This window comes from Marmota marmota, unplaced genomic scaffold (assembly GCF_001458135.2).
Source record: "Marmota marmota marmota unplaced genomic scaffold, marMar, whole genome shotgun sequence".
Classification (NCBI taxonomy): Eukaryota; Metazoa; Chordata; class Mammalia; order Rodentia; family Sciuridae; genus Marmota; species Marmota marmota.
In genome coordinates, this window is record NW_026000022.1 from 4303437 (window position 1) to 4310353 (window position 6917).

Below are 6917 nucleotides of genomic sequence, written 5' to 3' on the forward strand. Positions count from 1 at the left end.
CCTCAGCACCACAAAAAAATAAAATAAAATAATTGTGTCCAACTACAACTAAAAAACAAAAATGTTTTTTTAAAAAAGAAAAGAAACAGGTTCTGCCCCTACATGGCAAGGAGGCTGCCAATTGAGAGAGATACCATGCTCATATTACCTTCCACGTCACATCAGGATCTTGAACAGGTTAGCACTCCTTTCACAGCGTTCTTTCCTTCTCTTGTACATTTTTATGATACCCTAACCATGGTCATGATAACTGGGCATCTATTATCTTAAAAATTCGAAATATAACAACAAACACAAAAAACTACTGATTAAGTCCAACTTGGAGCAAGTGAGCTTGGAAGAAGGAAAACCCCTACCTTCCACTCTTGGCTCCCCACTCTTTGCCCAAACACAACCTCTCATGCAAGATGTTCTTCTAAGTCTTTGGCATGAAAGGCACTATTTGATTGATAAATGATCCTATCAGGTAGAACTATTATAATGCCTATTTTACAGATGGGGAAATAGGTTGAAAGTAGTCAAGTAATTGGCCCAAGCATAACACATTGCAGAACAGGGTCTAAGATACAGCTCATGTGCTTGGAAATTTAAACCCATGCCACGGCTAGGGCTAACAGGAGAAATGCTTGGAGTTGACAAGCAAGAAGAGTAAGATCTACCAGCAGCTCATGAATAAGGCAACTTATTTTCAGGAAAAATATCATGTGGCTTATTAGTGGAATTTTCTTGAAATGTTTCCTGTTATCCAGAATTACAGGCAAGGTCCCCAGGCTGAGGACCAAGGAACATCGTGAGTTCAGGAGCCTCCGATAGACTTCAGCAGTCGGGGCCCCCATCTTCTTACAGGGCTGACTGCCTTCCCTACCCTGACTCAAGCAGACATGCAGGAGTGGTGTTTATGAATAAATACTATTTCTTTTTTTTCATGGGGTATGTCTGTGTTGGGCTGGAGGAAGGAGCCCTTTCCCCTCCCAAAGCTAAGGGGAAGGGGAGGCTCTCCAAGAAATCCACTTATAGTGTTTGAAGTGCCTTCAAGGAAGGAGGTAGGGACAGTTTGCTTCTTCATTGGACATTTGCTTTGCTTAGCCAGTAGCCATACTGATCTGACCCAGTGTCCCAGTAGAAGAAAAGATGAAGGAGTGATAGGTCCGAGAGGGAAGCAACAGCAGAGCAACTACTATGGTTTGAATATAGTCCTCAGATTTCATGTTCTGTAAGTGTCATCCCCAAAGTCATATGTTAATGATATTTGAAAGGTGGAGTGTTTGTGAGGTGATTGGGTCATCAGGCCTGGCTAATGAATGAATTGACCCATTAATGAATGAATGGGTAATCACAGGAGTGGTTTTGTTTTAAAAGTGAGATTTCTCTAGCAAGCTTGTTCTGTCTGGCCACTTGATGTCCTCTGCCCTGTCATAATATAGCAAAATGGTGCTCACTAGAAGCCAAGCTGTTAGCTTGGACCTGCTAGCCTCTACTGACTAAATAAACCTCCGTTCTTCATGAATTAACCAGTTTGTGGTAGTCTGATATAGCAACAGAAAATGGACTAAGTGAACTATACATGCATCATTTGACTCCCCCAAGGATCAAGTGAACACTAAAGAAGGTACCTGGTCTTCAGACATCTTGCTAGTTTATCAGCGCAAGAGGCCATGTTCAGCAGAGGGGACCCAAGAGCAAAATGGACTGATTGCGTGTGGCTGGTAAGAACTGAGGACTGGAGAGAGGAGAGAGGTTGAACTGAGGGTGGATTTCTCAGGGAGAGAACTGGGAGATTTGATGAGCACAAAAATATATATTAATGGAGAATATTCCCAAGTCCACTTTTTTTTTCCCACAATGAAACAGATAGGCATTAAATAATCTCCCATTTAATATTCTTTTGCTTCATTCAGAGAACTTTTTTCTTTTTTTTAATATTTAATTTTTAGTTGTAGTTGAACACAATACCTTTATTTTTTTTATTTGTTTTTATGTGGTCCTGAGGATCGAACCCAGGGCCTCGCACATGCTAGGCAAATGCTCTACCACTGAGCCACAACCCCAGCCCCCAGAGCACTTTTTTCAATAAATATTTTAATAAGATTACATTTGTCAGTAAAGTTGTCTGTATTTATGGTCGTTTTAAATGTTTCACCAAATTTAGATGATAGGAAATCATAGGCTTTCTCAAAATTCCTCTATGCATGGTAAAGCTCATACTTGGCATGTATAAGTCCATGGGTTCAATGCCTAGCACTAATAATAAAGGAATAAATGTTATTCCATGCAAATGGATTTCCTCCAATGTCAGTGTCATGACACAAAGAACTGTAATTTATTTCTTCTAACTGTACACATAGGAGAATATTTCTGTACTCTGAAATATAGCTACTTTACTAAACTATACTATAGCTTCATTTCTATTGGTAGAATATCACAGTTTGTTTGGAGACAGTTATGCTATATATTTGTGCTCCAAGCTATCAGAGTATTATTTCTAATCACAAAAATCTCACTACAAGTATTTTTATCTCAATGCTAAAATTTTAATCTGAATTCACAGTGCATGAACAACGGCAGATTTTTCACTTTTGACATAATGAACTTTCAAAAACCATATTTTGATTTCATTGGTTCAATTAGTTGGGACAAACAACGACAATCATTACTAGAGTATGGGTTTTTTCTATATTTAAGTCTTATTTGTAGATATTAACTGGAATCATTTAAAAATATTAAAAGGTTTCTTCAATGAATGAAGTCAATCTGTTAACAATTATTTGTCACTTTTCACTCATGAAATGAACTTAGAACAGTTATTGGATCTAAGTGAAAACTCATGGGTTTTTAAGGTCATAGGTAATGTATATCTTCTGCATTTCACAGGGTCAATCTTTGTTTTGGGGCATAGTGATTTTTAAAGTATCTACTCCTTTCCAAGTAGGTGCTGATGCTTCCTCAGCAGACATATGTCATTTGGTTATTATCTGATTAGTGAAATCAGTAGGATCCCTATGGTGCTTGGTAAATGTCAACAAGTATTTAGTGTGGTGTTATAGATCCAACATCAGCATTCAGAACAATGGAAACCTGGTATTTCCTTTTCATTATACATACATGTTTTCTTTCTTAACCCCGCCAAATGCAGTGCAAATGCTCATTGTATTTCTCAAAATAAATAGTTGTAGATTTATAGATAAACTGATATAAAGGGGTAGAAATATTTCTGTATATATTTACACTATAAATCACAAGTCCACTATGCAAGTGTTCAAAATATTTTCTTAACCCTCTGGAGGACTGTTCGACCTCTAGATCCTGTACATATTGACATACATCTATGCTATAATTTTCCATTGACCCTGACAATGATATCTCAGTGATCATTATGGGCCACAACAAACCTGGCTGGGACGCAGTGAATGGCAAGGGCAAGAACACTGGATATGTTCCCCACTGTCTCCAAGATTAGGAGAAATTAGCTGTCCCCAGCCATTTTTTTTTCTCTGTACACTTTGTGTTTTCAGGATGCTGGCCTATAAACCATCCTTGAAAATGAGGCATTAAATACAGCCCGTCAGCATAGGGTCATCCGCCAGACTTAAGCACATGATAAGATGAGAGCTCTGTTCACTGCACATAGGTTCACACCCTATGCAGCTAGAAGTACAAGGCACAGCTATAGCAGACCCAACCTAGCTTAATAACAGTATTTAGTTAAAAAATGAAGTCTAGACCAAAAGATAAATCAGATTTGACCTCAGAAAAACTGGCATAAATTGGGAAGGTCTTGGGCAAATGAGGGCACTCTTTCACCCTACCCCTGGGAAGTGAAGATGAGAAGACTGACTTGAGTTGAAGAACAAATTTTTGAAATGGACAGGATGGGCTTAAGTGTAGGAGTGAGTAGCTAAAAAGTCAAAAGTTGCAGGGAAGATGTGGAATCTGGACAAGTTGTTAAGATAATGCCATCCAGGGTAAAGGAGGGGGATCCAATAATTGGGAGGCATAATTTGAAATAATTAACCCGTGTCAGGTGCACACCTGGTGAGTTGACACTGCTTAGTGAGTTGAACATTTCCATGCTAATGAATTCTCCCAGACACAGCTGTGCAGAGTGGGATTATTTCCTTCCCCTAAACCAAGTAAATTCCTATGAGGGCGGGTCACTAAGCAGGGAATGAGATTTGTGGAAACTGAGCTTGTCTTTGTGCCGTTTCTGGAGAAAAGTCTAAAGTGTATTCAAAATACCTCTTTTGCACACCCACTCACGAAGACTTCCACCATCCCAAAGGTGCCACCCCCAAGAAATCTCCAGAGGGATGCACTGACTTTTACTCAAAAATCATAATCATCATTATCATTAACTACAAAGGACTAAGCAGAAAACAAAAGTGATTGTCAATAGCTCACCTTGCAGACTTGGTCAGAGCTGCTAAAGAATTCTGTCTGTAGAAGGCAATGCTAATTTTATGAATAAGCAAAGTGGCTTTGCAAATAGTCTGCAATTGTACATTGAAGACCTCTCTCTCTGAAATATCTGGAATGCCACCATTACTGATTGGCCCTTTAGAATGAGCACTGTTTACCTTCATTCATCATCTTCCAAAGTATACAAAGTATACTCCCTTATCCCCAGTATTGCTTTCCACAATTGTAGTTATCCATGGTAAACAACAGTTGAAAAATATTAATAATTGTCTTGACACTTCCAAGAGAGAAACCACAATCACATAACCTTTATTACTATACTGCTGTAACTGTTCTATTGTTATTGTTGTTAATCTCTTACTGGGCCTAATTGATGAATTAAGCTTTTTAATATATGTGTATACCTGTATATGTATATCTGTGTATCTATATATGTATATATCTATATATGTAATTCTATATGTAGGTGTATAGATATGTAGATATATAGATATAGATGAAAAATACAGTATATAAAGTCCTTGTACTATGTGAGGTTTCAGGCATTCGTTGAGGGTCTTAGAATATATCTCCCCCTAGAGGGAACTACTTATATATTACTGGTATGGAAACTATATTATTAAATATATTAAATTCCTAACATTTTAATGCAATAAGTTTCTTAGACAATTTTCTATATAAGAGAAATTAGACTATGTGGCAATTCTGCACGTTTGAAATAAGGGATAGATGGGTTGGGGAAGGGGGACAAGTGAAAAGCAATACTAAAATGAAAAATGTGAAAATAACTCAAAAAATGGAATTAGCTGGTTTGGCCAAGCATCAGTCTTCACTAGACGTGGACTGTGAGACAGATGTTAAAGTATCCTCCGGGACGCAATCAGAAGTGACTTTGAGGAAGCAATTTTCTTCACAAAGATACTTGTTCTCTTTCCCCACTTTGTTTTAGAGACAATGTGTTTTTAAGATGAAGTAGAGAGAGCTGAATGAAGTTGGCTCATGGAAGAACTGAAGACAAAATTTTTATCCTGCTCTTTATTACAGGAATAATTAAAACATAAGATAACAAAGCAAATAAGAAAGAAGCTTCCATAGTCCAGAAATTTGAGGGATTCTTAGAAGATAGAAAGTGGATAGGATTGCATTGTTGGCGGGCTGGGGATGTGGCTCAAGCGGTAGCGCGCTCGCCTGGCATGCATGTGGCCCAGGTTCAATCCTCAGCACCACATACAAACAAAGATGTTGTGTCCGCCAAATACTAAAAAATAAATATTAAAATTCTCTCTCTCACTCTCTCTTTAAAAAAAAAAAGGATTGCATTGTTGGCAAAACTAGAACAAGAAAACTTCTGTTTAAATTCAGGGTCACAAAAGCAATTCAATACACTCATATCTTGCTGGTGGGACTGCAAATTTGAACAACCACTATGGAAAGCAGTATAGAGATTCCTCAGAAAACTTGGAATGGAACCACTTCCTTGGTATATATCCAAAGGGCTTAAAATCAACATAAGATAATGATATGGCCACATCAATGCTATAAATAGCAGCTCAATTCACATTAGAAAAGAGTGAATGATTGCTAGAAATAGTACAATTTGCCATAGTTAGTAAGAACACATTCGTGCATGTTATTGATCCCATTGAGTATGAAGGGCTGAAATTCTCCTATTAGAGGACAAAGAGTCTACAGGATTAAAGAAAAAATTAAGTTGCCATTACTAGTAGTACAGTCATTAGTACAGTAGAACAGATTCTGGCTCTCCCTCTTGGGTCCACCACCTATTAAGGATTTTTAAAAATATTTATTATTTAGTTATAGGTAGACACAATACCTTTATTTTTATATGGTGCTGAGGACCAAACCCAGCACCTCACACATGCTAGACGAGCACTCTACCTCTGAGCTACAACCCCAGTTCCCCTATTAAGGATTTTTAAGAAAGCATATTAATAGTATTTGCTACCTTTTTAATAGTGTTGTTGTGAGTAATAAATCATATAATGCATGTATAGTACCTGTTCTCCAATACATGTGTGTGTGTGTGAAAATATATATATAATGTGGTAAGTGCCTAGCAAATGGTGCTTAATGTTAGCTATTATTATTACTATGTAAAACACCTGAAACAAAATTATGGTTTAAAGTTTCCAAATGCAGGAACAAGTAAAGGTAGAATAAGAAAATACTAATGAAAATAAGCACAGAACACTGAGTTAAATATGATGGATTGAAGATGTTCCCACTCCCTTCCCACCCACTAATGATACAGTAATGGGATTTTTTTTAATAGGCATAAACTCATCAGGACAAAGAACTGCAACAAAATCTTGGAAAAGGGGGCCTGGGGTTGTGGCTCAGTGGTAGAGTGCTTGCCTAGCAGGCGTGAGGCACTTGGTTTAATCCTCAGCACCGCATTAAAAAATAAATAAATAAAATAAAGGTATCGTGTCCACCTACAACTAATATATATATATATATATATATATATATATATATAT

At 37.4% G+C, this 6917-nt stretch overlaps 1 pseudogene; it reads left to right on the top strand.

The window, feature by feature from the left end:
• Positions 1 to 731: 731 nt before the first annotated feature.
• The window catches only part of LOC125618916, a 9124-nt pseudogene continuing 2938 nt past the window's right edge, over positions 732 to 6917 (top strand).